The sequence below is a fragment of the Phalacrocorax aristotelis genome, chromosome 3 (genome assembly GCF_949628215.1).
Source record: "Phalacrocorax aristotelis chromosome 3, bGulAri2.1, whole genome shotgun sequence".
NCBI lineage: Eukaryota > Metazoa > Chordata > Aves > Suliformes > Phalacrocoracidae > Phalacrocorax > Phalacrocorax aristotelis.
The window spans coordinates 69,531,827-69,551,679 of record NC_134278.1 but is presented as its reverse complement, the minus strand read 5'-3'; the positions used below and the strand labels follow the sequence as shown (position 1 = coordinate 69,551,679).

The following is a 19,853-nucleotide window of genomic DNA, read 5'->3' as shown; positions in this document are numbered from 1 at the left end:
CTAACTGCCTTCAAGTAGTGCACACCCAAAACCCCAGAAAACCGACTTATTGTAGACATAAACCTCAGGGATATAAATTGATCATGAAAAAATTCAGGCTGCAAATCAGAAAAAAAGATTATAGCCGTCAGAGCAATGAATTTCTGGAACAGTAAACAAAAAGATGTTAAAAAAGAAAAAAAACCCCAACCTTTAGGATAGCACTTGGCCAGTTAATGGAAAGGAATAGGAGGAGCCTGCATGCTGAGACCTTTCCATCTCCTGTTCCCCTACTTTGTACCCCTCCTATTCCACATAGCAAAGGTCTATGGACAGTCTTGTATGCTCCTGAGATTGCCTTCAGGAACCAGACACTCGTAGATATTCAGTGAGGTGGGATGCAATAGTAAAAGAGCAAGAAGACACTTTGGCTGTGAGAGAGAAGTAAAATCTAGGTTTGTTGGTTGTCTCGGGGTCTCCGCAATCCACCGTTGTGATACAGCCCCGACAAAGGCTCAGAGAGGTGTAAGAGCTTTGAGTCCATTTCAGGGTAGGGATGCTGATTTGGTTTCAGCTTGCTTCCTCCACATTGTTGGAAGCCCAGCCATCAGTTACTGCTTTGAGACAGTACAGGGAGCCACTCTGTGCTGCTGGCAAACAATTTTTTAGGTGATTCCAGGTGATACTCAGTGACTGTGCAATGACTTTTTATCTACTTTGTCCCAGTCCAAGCAGTTATGGGAACAGCCTCACAACTGGGAGACAGCAGCACCCGCCCTGCCTGTCAGACGAGGGGTGCCGGTGGTGAGCGCTCCCCCTCCTTGCTGGCTCACACCAGAGGAAAGCAGCAGTTTGGGACAAATTATGTTCACCTGGACCCTGGCAGCAAACAGCTCCCTAAATCAGTCACAGCCACCCATAGGCTGCCCCAGCTCCTGCAAGGCGAAGAGGTCCAGGTTAGTTTAAGGCTTATCCCACAGGACTGATGCAGCGTGGGAGCAGTCGTGCTGTCAGCTCCCGGCTTTCCCACGGGATGTGTGGCTGCATGGTAGGGATTCTCTCGCCAGGCATATCGGCTCTCAGTGCCGCCCGACTCTGTGAGCCTGTCCTCACTGCATCAGCGCAGCACAAAAGGGTTCACCTGAACCACCCCTGCTGTGTTCGTGGATGTGCCTTTGCCTTGAAGGAAACCAGAAGCATTCCTGCAGTCAAGCCCAGCTGAGGAGAGATTAAGGCTGCTCTTTGTTAACACCTTGAAGTGGTGTTTGCAGTTTCCAGCTCACACCCTCTGCCGTACTGCAGCCACCCCGATGAGCACTGTTTGGCTTGAATGTAGATAGAGTGTTCTAGCAAGTATGTCAAGAGTTGGCTCGTGGTCAGGATTCAGTCACGTAACTGTGTAGACATAACCCAAAACGAACATAAATCTTTGTCTTCCTCGTGGCAATGCAGAGCAGAATAACTGCTTCAGCCTGCAAAGCTGGCGGACAGCAGATTTGGATGTTTCTTGTCTTGCAAATGTCAAACATTCAGAAATTGTGGCTTCAAGAATTGTAAGACTGGGTTTAAGATCTTGAAATCTTAACATTAAGGCTCTGAAAATCCCATTTATTTTGCCTTCTTTGTTTCTCAGCCTCTTCTGAGCCTATCAGCACTTAAAATCACATTTTGCACCTTTTCTTTGAATCTACGAGCATACAAAAATAAAATGAAAGATGAAAACTCACACTGTGACATGAGCAGCTTTCTTCAGAGGGAGAAGCTTTAGAGAAAAACATCACGTCATCGAGCTCACGAGAAACTCTCCAGTGTTGACAACACTGGCTTTGATAAAGCCAAGCACTGAGTTTGGCCGGAGTTTGCACAGCTGCAATGAGGATATAGTTTGGATTACAGAATTCTTGCTGAAGGAAGATATGTATGGAATGAAAAAACCCATAGATTACCTGAAAGGAGTGGAGGACAGTGAAGAGGGCAGAGGCAGCAACAGTTGCTGGCTTGTGGGGTGCTGTACATGCGTTTTCAGTCACACACCAGGGAAACTGCTGGAAGGCTGTGAAATTCCCCCTTCAGCACAGAACTCACCCACTCCCATAAAACATTACTGGGTTCTAGGCTGCATTTTGGAGAATTGGGAACTGGCTTATCACTTGGTGCCCTAATCGGCTCTGAACTACAGAGTGCAGTATGCCACTGCATTCTGTTCACTTCTAACTGATATCGGACACACCACCACATTCAATGCAGTAAATCTTTTAAAATTAAACAGATTTTTTAAACGTGTTTTATAGGATTCTTTCGAATGATTTTAAATTGTTTTAAAGAATGGTATATACTACTATTTCTGTATGGGTCAGAATTTTCTCATGTTTTAAACTGTTTCATGAGACTTTTAAACTAGCAGTTTCTTGTTAGTTTTAAAATATAGAGCTAAATAAATCCTTTAAAAGCTTAGATTTTGTTATCCATTATAATCAAGTGTAATTTAAATTTAGAACACTGTAACTTCCCCTCATTATATCAAGACTCTTTTTGTAATACAGGTACCAAAATAATAGAGCAATTGAGATATTGAACATCACTACTCATTTAAAAAAAAAAACACCACCCCTTAGATTGAGTCATATAAAACACCATCATAATTTTCAAATTTCTTACTGCCTGTTTAGATATGCCATCAACATACACAACTTCACACAATGTTCCAAATATTATTATTACCTTGATAGAGTCTTCTCTAACATCAGGGACAGGGTCTTCATAATTTAATTCAAGTGTATACAATCATCAGCATTTCCTTACTGTAAAGGCTAAGGCATTTGACTTCAAAGAACAAACAGATTGAGGTGTTTCATTATCAGTAGTCTACTCTCTACCCATAAATTTTCACTCAAATTTAAAGTCAGTTAAATTATGTAGGATTTATGCTGCTTGCTAACACCAGGAAAAGTTTTGTAGTTGCTATTAATCTCTGTTTGGTAATTTCAGCCTTAACTACACTGCATGTTACTAATTTTCCTTTTGTCAATCAACACATTAAGGTTCACTGTTCTATATACAGACTCCTATTTCTGCCTTTGAAAAAAATACGTGGGACTCATCTCACTTAACTTTACCCTTGCAAAACATTTACACTGCAAAGCTGACTGTTTTGTCTCTGTAGTAGAGAGCAAGTGCTAAACAGTGGGGGTGGGACACCCACACACCTCGCACAGCTGCTCCTGCCGCTTGTGTCAGACACTTAGGTGAGCGTGGGACAAATTCTCCTCCCATCATTGACTGGATCTAGATAGCTCTGGCCTGGTACGTGACATTTATCATGGGTTTCCTTGCCTAAATAGTAATGTCTAGTGCCATTAAAGATGTCCTGATGGTTCCCATGCTAATGAGGCAGGAGACCTTTAGGGCATCTGAAAAGGCACTAGACACCTAAGCATAGATAACCGAATCCCATCCTTGGGTACCCAACCCAGGTGAGACAAGTGGGCCCCTACCCCATTCCACATGACTGGAGCAGCTCCCCTACATGTTGTCTGAGGCATAAGAAGAGATCTCGTGTGCATTGGAACTGCATCTCTGTGAGCAACTTCAGCCACCACGGAAAAGTAGCAGTCACTTGGGAAGAAAACACACTGGATGTTTTAAAAACATGCAGCAGTATTATACAAGGGGTTTGGGCCACTGTAGAATTACTGCAGAGGAATTGTCTTTGTTTCCAGCCTAGATGGTTTCAGGTCACAGTAATAGCAAGCCATCCACTTTGTCTCTTTAGCCCATGAATGGGGTGTGCCTCTGATGTCATGTGTCCAGCTTCGCCTCACGCGTTGCAAGCTTTGGCTGCAGTCAGCCTGGCCTGCCCTTGGGCCTGTGCGACCCGTCCCGCTGCCAACAGGTGAATGCCTCTCTTCTTCCTCCCTTTTCCCCAGAGGGGTATCATCAGATCTGTGTTTCTGTGTTGGGAAACTCACTCAGGTGATCTCGTACGTAGGTTTCATCGGTCTCGTAGGAATGAAGCAGTATCCTACCCACATGTTATAGCTCAGGGCTCTTCGAAGCACATGCGGCCCATTCCCGTATCATAGGCCAGATCTGCATATCCACGCGAGACAGTTCAACCACCGCGTGGGATGGTGCAGTTCCCCTCGCACCCGCTTCCTCTGCCAGGAGGTGGCTGTGTCATGATGCCAGTGCACAGAAAGCAGGGTTCACCCTTTAGCAGTTCACCTTTCCTTGCCTCCAAAGCAGACAAGCTGAGCAGATTTTATTTCTGGACCTCAAAGAGAACGATGATGATCTTTTAAGAGAGAAGTCGCCATGACATGTACATCTTTCCATGTCAACAGGGTATCAGCTCTTCTGCTCCTGAGCGAGCTGGCTGCCTCGGTTTTCTCTCAACTGTGTTTCTGACCGAGCAGTTTGTCTGTCTTTCCCTTTCACTGTTAGCAAAAGTCTTGATCTCGGGAAAGGTCAGAAATCCTAGCCGTGGCTGACAAAAAGACAAAGGTAATTTTGGTATCTGATGTCTACGATTCTCGGTGAAGTCTCTTAAATCCTTATAGTTTAAAACCCCTAGAGCTGTTCTCAGAGAGGGGCAGGCATCTGGTTTAGCTCAGCCTCAGGACTTTTGACTTCCCGTAACAAGTGAGTTTTTTGTGGGAATCCTTCTCTGGCTCGGTGGTCAGACAGCGGGCAGTGCATCACAAGCGGTCCTGGGTCAGGCTGGCTCGCCTGTCCTTCCTTCTCCTATTTCGTTTTTTTTCCACTGGAGAAAGTCAAAAGTATTTGTGTGTACTCTCTATGCTGCTGTCTCTCTGTAACCACATATTTTTCAGAGGAAAGTCAGTCTCTCGTCTTTTCACTGGCAGTCCAATGGGATATATCCCAAAATATCAAATGAAAACAAATCTCTTGTTGATTGAAGGTGGGCTTTGTGTTGTATTTACTGATTGGTTTGTATTTCAGCTTCTGCTGGCCTCCAATTCTTCCAGTCCAGACTGAAAATACAATACTGTACAACACTGGGAAGGAACTGAAGGCTCTCTCTTTGCCTCAGGAAACAAGTTATTTTACTTTTGAGAGTAGCTCAGATAGCATAAATGGAATATATCATAGAGTGAGAACTAGAAAAGGTCTGCCAAATAACCCAGATTAGGTAAAAAGAGTGATCTGTGCCTCCTGTATTTGTGGAATTGGCTTGTATCTCCATGTGGATTAATGTAAATAGTAATCCTTTCTTTGAAAGGCTCAGTATGATCAGTCCTGTTGGTGTTAGCAGTCCTTGTTCAGTATGTTTCTGATCAAGAACTTATGCAAGATAAATAGTAAAAGGTAATTTTGCAGCTTGGAGTTTTGTGAAGCTGTGCAACTGATTTATTTCTGAAGGATGTATTGTAGTGATATGTCTTTGTTGCTTTCTCAGTGGAGGTTTCCATTGAACAAAACTCAATTTTAAGAGGCTGTGAAAGACTTCCATTAAACCGAAATAGAACAATATTCCAGTAGAGCACATACTTCATAAAAGTAGCTATATGGATGTAAAATCAGTTGTCAGCAAGACTGTATTCTCACTTGAAATCTTTTCTCCATAATGCTTTCATTTTTGAAGTGTATACAATACATTTAAAAAAATATTTACTAGTGTTATCTGCTTTATTTGAACAGGACTATATGGCAAAATATTTCAGTTGTTATTCGCATATGTGCTAGGGAAACTGGGCTAGAATAAATAATGATGATGATGATGATGATGATGATAATAATAATAATAATAATAACAATAATAATAATAATAATAATAATAATAATAATAATAATTATTATTATTATTATTATGTGAGCGTATAAATTATTTGGAAACCATACGGAGAGAGTAGTTATCAATGAGACACCATTAGGTGCAGTTCTGCAAGTGTTTTCCCTTGTTCTGGTACTATTCAGTATTCTCAGTGACAGCTTGGATAAAAGGTTAGAAAGTATGCTTAATAAATTCATAGAGCAGAACAAGCGTGTTGGAAGCAAGGCAACTGAAAAGGACCTTGATAAAGTAGAGGAGTAGCCTAGAAAATATCAGCTTTCCAGCAGTTAAATTAGAGCAAATGCAGAACTGTGCATATAGCTTGACATAATCAGCTGTCAATAAATACAGGTGGGAAACAACTGGCCAAGCAGCAGTTCTGCAGAAAAGACCCAGTGTCATTATGATCCCAAGCTGAACATGCACCAGTGATGTTGTGCTACTGCAGACAAGGCCAGTGCTATTGTGGGCTATAGGAAGGGGAGTAATAAAGCATAAAATGAAATTATTTTGCTCCACTCAACACTGATAAGGCCTCAGTGGAAGAGCTTTACCCACCTGTGGGAACTGCAGCTTAGGTAGGATCGAACAAGAGAGTGATCTGGGCTCAAAGATCTAAAACACATGGGCCTTCAAGGAAGGGTTGAAGGGTTGTTTAATCTAAATAGGAGAGGAGGAAAGGAAGACATGAGAGCAGCCTTCGTGTATGTCACAGTTCAGCCCCAGTCGGCAACTAAACACCACGCAGCAGCTCGCTCATTCCCCCCACCCCTGTGGGATGGGGGAGAGAATTGGAAAAGCAAAAGCAAAAAAAACTTGTGGGTTGAGATAAGAACAGTTTAATAATTTAAATAAAATAGTAATGATAATAATAATGATTATGATAATAATAATAGTAATGATAATATAACAAAAAGGAAAAGAAAAAAAACCCACAAGTGATACGACCGCTCACCACCCACCGACCGACGCTGCCCGTCCCCGAGCTGTGATTGCTGCCCACTCCCCCTGGCCAGCTCCTCCCAGTTAACACACTGGGCATGACGTTACATGATATGGAATATCGCTTTGGCCAGTTTGAATCATCTCTCTTAGCTGTGCCCCATCCCCTCCCGGCTTCTTGTGCACCCGGCCAAGCATTGGAAGCTAGACATGTCCTTGACTAGTGTAAGCGCTACCCAGCAACAACTAAAACATTGGTGTGTTATCAACATTATTTTCATACTAAGTCCGAAGCACAGCACTATGCCAGCTGCAGTGAAGAAAATTAACTCTATCCCAGCTAAAACCATGGCAGTATAGCAATAGGTGACTCTAAAGAGAAAGGGGTTTAGCTGCCATGTATGCTGTTGGTACAGGAAAGCAATAATAGGCTGTATAATAAAGATCTCAAGAAAGATGATACAGTATGAGCATCAGGAAAAAATCGTAAGTGGCAAGGAAAAGTGGACCCCTGGAATAGGCTGTTTAGGGGGAATTCATGGAAGCTTCAGCCTTGCAGATATTTAAAAATAGATTAGACAAACATCAGCAGGCGTGGCATAGGTCAGGGATGGGCAAAATGAACTCTCAAGTTACCTGCTAGCGCTATTTCTTCAGTGATTTCTATCTACGTGATAATGATAATAATTATACGTGCTAGAAGTACTTCGGATATCTCTGCAAAACTTCACTGTATGTAACAGAAACCTTAATATTTGTTATAGAATCTATTGCATGACTTCTATATTTACAGTAGATTGAAGCAATTATACTTTCTCTAATTTTGCCCATGTCAGTATTGATTGAAAATTACTAGGGCCCGATGGCTCTGTGAATGCTCTTTGAAATAAATACGTGACCATAGTCAGATACCTGTGGTAGGATACAAAGCACTCAATTCTAGCCATAAGGAAGTTTGGTCTTTAGTCTACTTACAGTCCATGAAAAAAGATGGGCATCTTTTAGAGATCACCTAAAGAGTGGGTGAATCACCCTCAGAGGCACCTCTGCCTCTCCTTCTACCTGCCCTCCAGCAAACATATATTGGAGGTATACTCTTGGTCTTTCCTCTGCTCAGGCTGTGATACTAAAAGTTTGGTTTTCTGAGAAACAAAGTGCCTGGACTTCACAGAGGGCTATTTGGAAAAATTGTAATTGGCAGGAAATCAGAGCAGATAATCCAGTGGTCTTTTCTGATCCTCGGTTCTGTGAAGCCCGTTCAATGAGTCATTTATGAAGAATTTATAGTTGTAATGATTAATAGTTGTTATCAATATGTAATGGCCATGACCAATGTGTATTAGAGGTAGTTCTACACCACACTTGCATAAGCCACTTATTAATCTGTTGGTTTCTTACTGATTAATTGTTTATAAATCCTCTAAATTGTTTATACTGTATCTTGTGTACAGTGTGTGTGAGAGCCAATGCAGCACTTTTAGCCAGATGATCTGCTATTAAAAAATTCTTTACAGAGATAATATTTTAATGAAGATTCTAAAGTACTAAGCTACTGAATGCTGAAAGGGAAGACTAATAATATTTTTTAAATAATGGTATGTTTAATCCTGGATAGTATTTTAGGACCATGCAGGATAAGACACCTTTCTCCCTCATGAGCATCCTGTGGCTAACAGAGAGACTGTAAACTTTATCCCAAATATGTTATTTATGAAACATTTGCTATTGCCTGGTAAAAGAAAAAAAGTCTCATTTACAGGGCTTTTTAAAAATAGGAATTACGCTCCAGCAACCAGTGATGACTAGTTATTGTTCCTTTTGTCAACAGGCAAGATGAAGGAGGTTCTGGCAGCTTACCATGTCCCGGGCTCTGCAGAGTTAAGTGAGAAGTGCGCCCATGTTCTAGCGTGCATCACATCGCATCTTGGGTCTGAAGTGCCAGAAGGATCCCAGCGCTGCAGACTGAGACGGCTCTGAGCACCTCAGTACCCCGTTTCTGACAGAACCCAGGGATGGCAAACTTACATACCAGTATTACCTGTCTGGGGCAGGTTTAATTTTATAAATTAAGAGCATAAACTCTATGAGTTTCTAGCCCATATTTGTTCTGTTGAGGATGATCTGCTCAGATGAACAGTTTTCCATCCATCGGAGAGACAGGTTCTTCTGCTGGACCAGAAGATGACAGTGGACTGTATATTGTAGCTAATATCATTTGTAGCATCTCCTAGTGCAAATAATTGAAGAACAGGTTGCAAGAAAATCCTGTAGGGAATAAGACATGCTTTGTTTTGATCTACAAATTTTAAAAAATGTTTTGTTTTTTTTAAAGACAACCACTTTTACATAACACTATGTGTGCAGTCTATGTGCAGCCCTTCACTGTGGCTATCTATATTCCAGAGAGAACGAATTCCTTGTGAGGCACCTGAACTTTTTTAGATTTGTGATGAATCCTTAAATTATGAGAATATCATGAAAAACTAGAAGGGAAAAGTTCCAGGGCTTTTATTCGACTAGATGTCTCCAATTACTTCCTGTTAGTGTCCTGAAAGGAGGAGGAAAGGGCAGGAAGCAGAAATGAAATACAAAAAATATATTGTGTTTCTTTTTTGGCATTTGCACCTATCCAAATGTGCGTTTGATCTAATAGCCAAGGGGAGAGAAACAGCTAAGTTAGCTGAGCCCTCACATGAAAGGTCTGCATTTTCGGGCAGTATTTGCGAATTTTGTCTCTTGAATAGCTATAGAAAAGAAGGAGTATATATATGCCCCACCATATGTGACAAGGACCTACTTGCCACTCCTTTATTTATTTTTGCTCTTTCAAAAATTAAAGCGCCAGTTAATTGGAATGCTGTAGTCTGTGGTCTCTTTACATTTGTTTAGTGAGATCTTTTCACCAAGATCATTCCCATTACGGTGTAACTGCATGGTGACCGCAGCTTTGGGCCTGTATAATAAAGATCTAAATTCAAAATTTTGTTTCTCATCATTTCCTCTACTTTTATGTTTTATCTGCAAGTCTTTGATTGGAATCCTGCTTATTGCTGATCACTGCTTAGAAGAAGATTTGGCAAAAAATATTAGAGAGGAAGGCATTTGTATGGTTGGACCTTGCTCTCCTTTGCATCATTATTTACAACAGGTTAAAGGGCAGAGGGATACAAAATGTTAGCAAATCAACAGTGATGCTTAAATTCAATTTGCACATGAGGCCCCAGGGCAATAAGATTAGGCTCTTTGCATCCCAGATTTAAGGCCATACTAAAGGATTTGACATCTGGTCTCTATTAATTAGTAATCCTGGAAAGGTATGGGAGGAAAAAGCTGCAGAAAAGCTGAGTCTAAGCTGGCTTTGATTTGCTGTGTATGTGATATACTGTGCTGAACATATGTAGATCAGGGTTTAAAAGCCAATTAGACTCTTTTCCCTTCCTCCTTATTTTCTTCTTCAAAGACAAAATTTTAAACTATAAAAATGTCCCTCATACAGCAATTAAGTTTGTGTGAGCAAAGACTGCACACTGCATTTCAAAAATTAATGTAGTCCTGACAAGGCTACCTGAGCCATGCTGCATTACAGGCAGGATTTTGTCCCGCTGATGCTATGATTATCTTATAGCAAACATCTGAGTTCATGTCAACAGAGCATCCCTGACCTTTGAAATGTCTTAGGCAGGCTTCTGTTACCTTGCATCTTAGGTAGTTGCATACAGATGGCAGAGTGCTCACCCTTACGAAGTCCATACCACTGCATTTAAGCATGAATGGGGTCGGACAACAGTGTCTCAGTGCAGTTTCCTGATCAATCCAAGCTAATCTAAGGCTGAGCTCCTGCTCACAGGGGACAATCGTGTCTTCCCTTTCTGCCCCGCTCACACCTTCCCACTGCCTCCCTCAAAGAGCGCACACCCATGAGGCTTCCTGGTCTGACTGAAAACATCCCCGTGTAAAAGTTTAGCTCTTGTGCCAGCTCTGACACCAGAGGGAGGGTGAGAGCAAACCTTTTTGTCAGCAGCTTTGTTTTAGGTCAGCTTACACTGATGGAGGAGCCATACCTTCAGGTCCCTCTAGCTGTCAATTAACTAATCTTATTACCTAAACTTTCTATTTAAGCACACTGCTTTCTTATGGCTGAGGAGCATTCCTTTATTCAGTGTCGCTGAAGAGAAAATAAAGCACTGGAAATTAATTAAATCCGTAGGGAAAAAAAAATACTAACACCTTTAAAATTACCTGTCAGTGGCAGTATTTGAGGTACAAGAAAAATACATTGCCATGAAAGGAATACATTCTTGCCATTCAAGTTACTCTGAAGATCAAAACTTTTTCGGAAAAACAGAATTGAAAGCCGTGTGCAGCAGCAATACCAGGGCGGTGTAAGTCTCCGGCGCTAGCAGGCCTTTACCTATCGATGAGGTACGTGCTCAGTACGTGGCCAGCTGGACCCACCAGAAAGGTAGATGCTGGAGCTGGACCATGGCACCATTTGAGTTTGAATGTCAAAACTACTTTCCCCAAGAGCACGGCCTGTTTTGGAGAAACGTTTTTTTGTCTGTTTCGTACCGGGGCTGCTGGAAGCTTGACCGTCCTGTTGGGTGAACTTTTCTGAGGAGACGTGTGACTGCTGCCCATCTGTTGAAGGCAGTGATTAAAAACCAAAACACAACGAAACAGGCAAACCTCCTAGCACTCCGGTGAGGGCAGAGGTTGGAGCTTTTTGTTCTTTGGCTGAATCCCGCTTTGAGAAGCCTCGCCGTGCTTTCCCTCGGCGTCTGGACAAGCCCTTCTTTGTGAAGGGACATGAATATGGAGAGACCTGCAGTGCACCCGTCTCTTCAGTCAGCTTCAAAGGAAAGTTTCAAAAGTCATTATTTTCTGGCAGTTACAGACATCTGAATCGGGGTAGCGCTGGCTTTACAAACAGTATTAGCTGCCTTTGATGGCTTGGAGCAATTCAATATTTGCACAATTAGAACAAACGCTTAATGTGGACTGTGTGGCGTAGCAGGCAAGAGTGTTGGTTTTGCTGACTGAATTTAATATGTGAATATGTAGTTCATGTTCAAATAAGATGGTCTTAAGTAATTTCCTTAGCAGACAATAATCCATTCCAAGAATAAGAACATCTGCTCAGGGCCCAGACCTGAAATAAATAGTATGTTTAGAGACAGGTCTTTTGTCCACAGAAACAGTTGACTCTTCAGGTCACAGCTGGGATTTTGGTGACAAAGTATGACCATGTCTCTGCTACAGCTGACCACACCAAATCTTACCTGTGACTGCAGTTCTGTTCCTACTGCCAGACCGCATTGCTGTGATAGCACCGGTTTTTACAAATGTCGGCTTGCTTTAGATTGCTTGCAGTTACATTCCCTTGGTTTTGAACTCTGTGTGTGTGTGTGCATGCTGCTGTTGATTCATCCTATTCGTACAAGGGAAACCCCCACAGTTGGCTCTCAAATTGTCATTTATTTGTTAGTTATTACTCAAAATAGCCCAAGTTTCTGAGAAACCATGACCATATTTCATAAGCAATTATCTACCTTACTTCTAAAACCCTCGGTTGCAACCTTCATCTAGAAATCCTCAAACACTTGTGGAATACGAAATGAGGCAGTCTCACAGAAGTTTCCAGGCAGCATACATTTTATTCTAATATATAAGTAGATAAGCCAAGTCACCGGAGGGCTAAGTAACTTCACTGATATTTCACAAGGAGTTGCTGCACCTCAATCAACAATAAACAAAACTAATTATAACCTTGTAAGGAAGCCAACATCTTAAGTTGTGAGCATTATTTTTCTCACTCCCTGTTGTGTTTTCCTTCTGTGCAAAGAGGGCTTCTCTGTCAGCAGCTTCGCTTCACCTCAGGTTCTCCAAGAGCTCCATATGATATCCTTAGCTGCCTCCTGGGAATCACTGTGAAGGGTCGTCTTCGTACTTTGTGTTGGGTCAGTTCTTGGCCAATTTCAAGGCTGTCTTCTCTGGCTTGGCTGGCACCTTTCCCTCCTAATAAAAATGATGCTCTTGAGGTCATGTCTGGTTTTGAAGTTAGTTTTTGCTGATGAAGTCAGAGGGAGAGAGCACGCTCCTGGCTACATTGTAAAGAAGGAGGGTTTCTGTGGTGTGTCACTGGGCTCTGCACAAGGCCCTCCATAGGTGGTCAGGCGCAGATGCTCCTGGTGTCAGGTACGAGGTGCAGAGTTAATGAAATACTCACCATCAGTTATGAGTTTATTTCCAAAATGTTATCGCTGTTTTCTTAAGCCGCAGGACGGAGCTGGAAGTTGAAGCGATGGGCAGAATTAACAGTGCTTATAAAGGGCGATAGTGAACCTTGCTGGCAAAACCCTGTCCATGCAAAGAACTTCCTGTGCAATTACTTAGGTTAAAAGAGGAAAGGTAGCCAGGCACTCTCTCACAAACAAAGTAAAATAATGAGCTAGTAAAGTCAGAAAATTGCACTGAAAATGGCGAATGTGCTGTTCACAGCACTTCTGCTTTTCACCAAGGCTCCCTGTTGCCGGCACAGAACTTTGAAAGACTTTCTACCTTTTTGTTACTATCACTAAGAATCAGCAGAAAACAGTTTGATCGGCTTCGAAAGAAAAACCAATGTAAAAAAAGGTTTCCACCTTCCAGCTTACAGGGAAGCAGGTAGATTCAGTATTAACTCAAACAGTTGAATTAAATGTCCCAAGATTTAGAAGCAGGAGGCAGCAGTTGCCACTGGCTGCATGAGCTGTGACCGTCTTGTAGGGAGCTGCAGCCAGAGCTGCTGCGAGGCAGAAGGCTCTGCAAGGCACATTTCATGGCAGATGAGCTTTGGCAGGAGAGAGAAAACTTTTCCCCAGCTGGTCATTACTCCTTGGGACAGCACAGCCACTGTAGTGACAGCAGTCAATGAATGGGAACTGAACTGAAGCTAGATGTATCAGCAATATGCTGACATTTTTAAAGCAATAATTAATTATTGTACTGAATTCCCAAGAAGTGTGATGGATTCACTCTCTGGGAATACTTAAGTCAAGCTTCATAACCATTCAAAGGGTGGCGATGTCCCAGTGCAGGCAGAAGCATTGTGCTTGCCATGGGGACTGTTGCCCACATGTGCTCTGTGGAGGATCAGAAAGACCTCAGACCTGGTGACCAGAATGACCCCAAGCTCTATGTTATCGAATCCCAGACATAGCTACCACCTTCAATCAGCTCCAGTATTGACTTAGTGTGTAGCATTGAGAGAGTCCATACCCTGTCTTGGGGGGAAGCTGGAAGTGCAGAGCTCTACCCATCTACCCATGTCAGAGAAATAGCAATTTCCCTTGTACCTGTGGTAGTCAACCAAACAGCAATGTTTTTCATAAAATCCCAAATACTAAGTTCAGACTGAACGAAATAAAGCCCCTTTAGGCACAACACTTCCTATCAAACCCAGTTAAACTGGAAATTTAGAAACCAAATATTCAAATCTGCGTTACTTATCACCTTCGGTAAAATTCTGGAAGCTAGCCAAAACCAGAAGAGTGTTTACTTGTTTGTCTACAAGGTTATTTGTTTTGAAAAATAGCCTAAAATGGATTTGAGATCCAGATCAGATTCTTATCACAAAAGTGCTACTTCTGTTAGTCTTGCTTTTGCTGTGACACTGAAGTGTCCTGTGTGATACAGATTTGGACAGTTTCAGGAATTATCCTCCCAACACCCTTATTTATAGACATCTTTCCTGATCAATAACATGCATGAGGCCCAGAATAGGATCTGCTCTTTGGTTTATTTTGGGTTTGTTACTATTGTTCACTAACAGAACAACTGGAAAATAAAAGTCAGGACATAAAAGTGAGTGTCCAGGTGAGCTAAAGCAGAGACCTTCACGTTTTCCGGCTGGGAGACCCCGTCTGATGCCACACGTACTCCCAGCTCCCAGCAGGGAGTATATTAAGCACCTGATCAGTGCCGTGCTGAAGTTTCTGTGACAAAAGACTTGCCCTGCACAAAGTCGTGCTTGGTGCTACGCAGCCGATGTGAGGTGCTAAGTACCTTGGCTTTCTTTAGCTTCAGTAAGAACTGAAGCACTTGCAGACCTGAAGGAACAGGCTCCCTGAAGGAGTCAAGCCGTAAGTTGGCAGAGGTGGGACCTGTCATTGGCGTTTGGTGAAAGAGCTCCTCTGCGCAGTGGGGAAGCAGGAGCGGCCTCTAGCATAAATAAAACCATCCCCGCAGAGTCTGAACAATTATTGTCATCTGTATCTGGATGACACTCCAAGGAAATAAAACATCTCTTTTTTTCTTTGAGTGCATATTCTGTACATCGGCCAGTGCTTTTTTGATCAGCATTCTCACAGCCTCCCTGTGTTTACCACAAAGACAGAGTAAGAGAAAGACATGTTAGCATAGCTTTGAAATCCTCAACAGTTCTTCACTCAGTTTTGTAGCTTAACTTCACGTAGCTGTTTACAAACACTGTTAAGGAAATCTCCAAAGAGAAGGATATTCATTCCTATTCCGGCTCCACTTCTCAGGCAGTTTTACATTAACTTCTGCAGGGAATACCAGAGCAGTGATTCATCATGAAGGGCAGTCCAACCTATCCCATCTACAGGCCAGAACATTAGATTTCCCAAATGTCACAGTTTATAAAATATAGCCAGTGACGGGGCTCCATTTTTTGTGCTGTCATTGTTCTGTTCTGTGTTTAAGATTTTCCAGCCCAGAGACAGTGATTTTTTTCTCTTTATTCATAGGCATAAATTTAGGAGCTCCAGGAGCACTAAGCAACATATATTAGGTGACGAATCTTGGATGATTAGGTGATCAGTCTTGGAAAGCATCCTGTGCTGTGGCAGAGGCAATCAATAGGAGAACCTATACCTAGCAAATTAGTTCTGTAATGAATTGCTTTCCAGGTGCTGGGCCCTTCTTGTATGTAATCACAATGTTATCTCTTCCCATAATAGTACAGAGTATGTGCCTACACTGCATTGTAGGATATATTTGTGCTGAGAATTACAGACTGAATTCCTGTAATTCAATTGCCCCTTGAAGTCCATGGCAAAACTTACAGAAACTTCTGTGGGACCAAGGCTTGGTTCACGATGGAAAACAGGTATCAGTGCACAGCAGAGACACAAAATGCTATGCAGAAAATCACGTTTCATCGCCCCATATGGAAGCTCTTGTCTACATCTTGACGACATCCCTGTGTAACTGAACTTGCTGTGAGCCAGCGTAGACACAGAAGTTCAAGGGAGAAAAGAGTGTCCTGGGTGATGAAGATACTCATGTCATGTGAGTCTGTTCAGTAATGTAGCAGGTTCTTTCCCCAGTTAAGACAATGGGATTCAATTATGCCTAAATATTCAAGGCTAGCAACAACTGAACGCCAAAAAAAGAGGTAGCAAGCATAGACATACAGAAAGGCACAATGCATTTTTCTGAAATAGTTGTATCTCTAGTCTTCCAAAAACCCCAAAGGAAAATTCAGTTGCCATCTTAAAGAAGTTTCCAGTGGTTCCAGAGGCACGCTAGGCTTCAAGACCAGACAGACAGCTCTTGTCCCTAAGGTTCCTGGTCTTTAGTCAAGAACAATGAAAAATAATAGAAGCAAAGACCAGTTGAAAGATGAAGCCTCTTCAGCAGTGGTAGCACTTCAAATGATAAACGCTGCCATTCAGGTTTGGAAAGGCAACTTCAAAGTCAGTGACATGTTTACGTGGCTTGGTCCCCTGTAGGTCCTTCCTCCCATCCTTGCTGTGTTTCTATTTGTGCACAGGGAAGGTAAAACCATGCTCTGAGTCATGGTCATGCAATGAAGTTGAAGTCAATGACCAGTTCTGCTTCATTAAAACTATAATGAGTGTTGCTGATCCTGGAAACTTTGGTCACTGCTTTGTGGCGAAGCTGTGCACATCCATTCAGGGCAATCGGCCACAGTAGAGCCTGTGTGAGTGTGTGGCCACCTTTGATCTTTTGATGCACACTCCTAGCAAAACAGCTGCTATGTTCCAGGGTAAATCAAGGAGGAACATCTGAGGTCAGAGCTCCAGCAGCACAGCAAAGCGATCTGATGTTGACGGCTACCGACCTGTTGCAGCTGGGAAGTGTGGGTCGTATACCTTTCAAATGCAGATGAACAGGGCCTTGAAATAAAGCTTCACTTCGGTTTTAGGCCTTTCAGATTATTAAAGTACATAAAACACACAGATTGTTTGCCATTCCCTTTGCTACCACGTGCCCAGTTAGATATAATTCCAGTCAGCCTAACTCTTTTTGTCAGTCTTCCTAAAACGTCCAGGTTCTTGGGACCCATTTCGTATTTATTTCAGAACATCTTTATAAGTATTGCACACGCTCAGAGTATGCTTTTCACTGGCAGCTTTACGTTCTTACCCGCAGGGACTGTCGCTTAGGGTGGGCTCAGGAGCCGTACCCTGCCATGTTTGGCACTTTGTATCCTCAGGGTCTTTCCAGGGCAGCTTGTGCCCCCCTGTCACGGGGAGGGTGGCGGAGGGTGTCTTCCTTTCCCAGCTGCAGCACTTGGCACCCTTTCCGCCCGGGGCCGGTGGGCCGGGGTGGCAGGACCCCCAGCCAGGCCCAGGGGCAGGCGGTGTGTCCTGATGGGCCTGCCAGGAGTTAAAGGGCTGAAGCAGAACCCGAGAGCTGGGTTGTTGCCACTGCAGACTGCAGACTCCAGACGGGAGGGATCTTTGGCAGCACGCCTGGGTCTCCGCATGAAGGCGAAGGGAGCCAATTACTAGCTAAATGAAATTATATATTCAGTCGAAGTTTAGACAAGACAGAGAAACTGATTGCATTCCTTGGGAGACTTGAATGAAAACACCTCTCGAAAGAGCTCTTACTCAAAAGCAAGGGCTGTCTGCCCAAGTACATTTTCCTTCTGGCCGATGTAAATCTACTGCAGTTTTTTCCCCCTTGTCCACGGTTAAACATTCCATCCTTTCAGAATCAAAGCGACTTCGGACTTCTTTGCTTTCGCTTTATTTTTTCCTGGCTCACTTCCCCGTATTTGCAGGGAAGCGCCCAGCGCCACTCCCAAGGGGGGGTCCCTTCCCCAGACCCCTCGCGGGGCTCCTGCGCTCCTCCGGGCCCTGCCGCGGGTGGGTGCCCCACGCACCGGCGGCGGCCGGGCGGGCAGCGGGGGCCGGGGAAAGGCTCCGGCGGCGGGCGGCAGGTCTTCCCGGCAGCTACCACGGGAGGGAGCCCTCGGCCAGCGCCGCCGCCGCCGCCTGGGGCCGCCGGGACCGGGACCGGGACCGGGGCGGGGGCCGGGGCCGCCCCCGCCCGGGGAAGCGGGGGATGCCCGTGGGGGGATGCTTGCGGCGCGAAACGGTTGTCCTCGGTCATTTGTGGGTCCTCGCAGAGCTATGGTTTCCTACTCGAAACTATTTCAAATAAAAGAGGAGAAATGTAATCTGGGGGATGGGGGGGCGGTTCTCTTTTTTAATTTTTTTTTTTTGCTTTTTGTTTTGCTTTTTTGCTTTTTGTTTTTGCATTTCAGAGGGCTGGAGATGGGGGGGGTGTGTGTGGACACAGTCGGGTTTGCTGCCTTCGTGCTCCGGGCCGACCGCCGCTTGCCCCCGTTATGTGAGGAAGCCTTTCACGCAGCAACAGGGAGAGGAAAAAAATCGAAGAAATAAACATAAAAATGTTATTCTGAGTCTGGCCCCATATTTTACAGCCCATTCTATCATTACTTCCATGGGAAATGACATATTGTCCTGTAATGACCATTATTAGTTTTATTACAAGAATTTTCTACATTCCTCAGGATTCAGCTGCAGTTGAGCCCATCTGCAGGCTGCCCAGAGGAAAGCAAACACCCGCACATGTCTCTGCACACTGGCGCTGGGTCTGGGGATTAGCAGCTAACTAAGAGATTAGCTTTTATGTCTGGGCACTGGGGCATTCACAGCACTTGCTCCTTGAACCAGCCTCTGTGGCTGGCCATGGAGGAACGGCTCAATGCAGAGGCCAAGCCAAAAAGCAGGTAAACTAGTCCCCAGCTTTCTGCAGCCATGGCCAGGGCACCGCTGGGAGCCCCGGCAGTGGGCTTCTAGCTCTGCCTCCACTTCAGCAGTCAGCCCCGACAGGGGAGCTTGCTGGTGTCAGCAGAGCAACGGAGGTGCTTCCTAGCAGGACAGTTTAGCCCAAGCAGAGCTGTGCGTGAACACGGCTGCTACCGTTTCTGTTGCCCCTGAGCAGCACGGTCAGAACTACCTCGTGCTGTGCAGATGTAGCTCGACTAAAGATCCTATTTTGACCAGATCTTCATATGGAAAGAAACTGAAGTGTAGCTGGCCATAAAGAGTTGAAATGACCTTTGGGGCAGTTTGTAAAGGAGGACTGAGAAGAGATGTGAATCCATCAGCGCTTTGAGATGCCACAAAATTATGCAGCGGTTGCAGAGCATTTGAGAATAAGCAAAGATGGTCCCTGAAGCAAGGGCTATGGATGCATGTAGAGAACTTTTATTGTCTCCTTGCTGTCTGCATGAAGAGTCAGAGGTGGGGAACAGGGAGGGGAGTTACTGTGCGCAGCTGTTCTCACTGGAAAAGGGAAAAGCAACTTGCCCAAAAGAGAAACCGCATCTTCATCTTCACACAGCCCGAGGACCTTCATGCTTGGAGAAGTAGAAGTCAGTGTGAATATTCAAACGGGGCAGGCGGCTGTAATGTGAGCAGTGAAAGAAAGTGCTGCAGTCAGGCAGAGGCTGAGGAATGTAGGTCCCTGGCATACTGGTTAGCAACTGTCTGTGTTTTCAGGCAAGATTCAATCCAAAGATGGATTGAAATAACAGACCGTCCAATTTGATTGTAGCAGGAGATGAGAGAGACACAGAAAAGCAGACAAGGAGATCTATTATAACTCAGCCAGAATAGAAGGAAATGCTGAAACCTTCTCCATCAGGTGGGGGTGTTTCTTGTCCCAGATAGAAAGCCACTATCTTTGGCATTAAACCTGAAAGACCCAGAAACATCAAGCTGCTGAAGCCAAAGCAGCTAAGCCTAGGTTAAACAGCTAGCAGAAATGCCTAGCTGGAGCAGAGGTGGCAGCCAGGGTAGTAATACTCATTTGCTTGGACAGAGTTGTCTTTTCTTCCATTTAATCAGTGGCT

The 19,853-nt window shown here is 44.0% G+C and overlaps 1 protein-coding gene across 3 annotated transcripts in view; it reads left to right on the top strand.

Moving 5' to 3' along the window:
* Positions 1-19,853, top strand: part of SCAF8 (SR-related CTD associated factor 8) — a 166,715-nt gene that overhangs the window by 90,156 nt on the left and 56,706 nt on the right. For 2 of the 3 annotated variants that reach the window (XM_075087890.1, XM_075087886.1), the window contains exon 21: positions 8,544-9,695. The exons of the other annotated variant lie outside the window; for it this stretch is intronic. The gene's annotated coding sequence lies outside the window, so the exon portion shown is untranslated. Of the gene's footprint in view, positions 1-8,543; positions 9,696-19,853 lie in introns of those variants that run through there. 3 annotated transcript variants of the gene reach the window in all.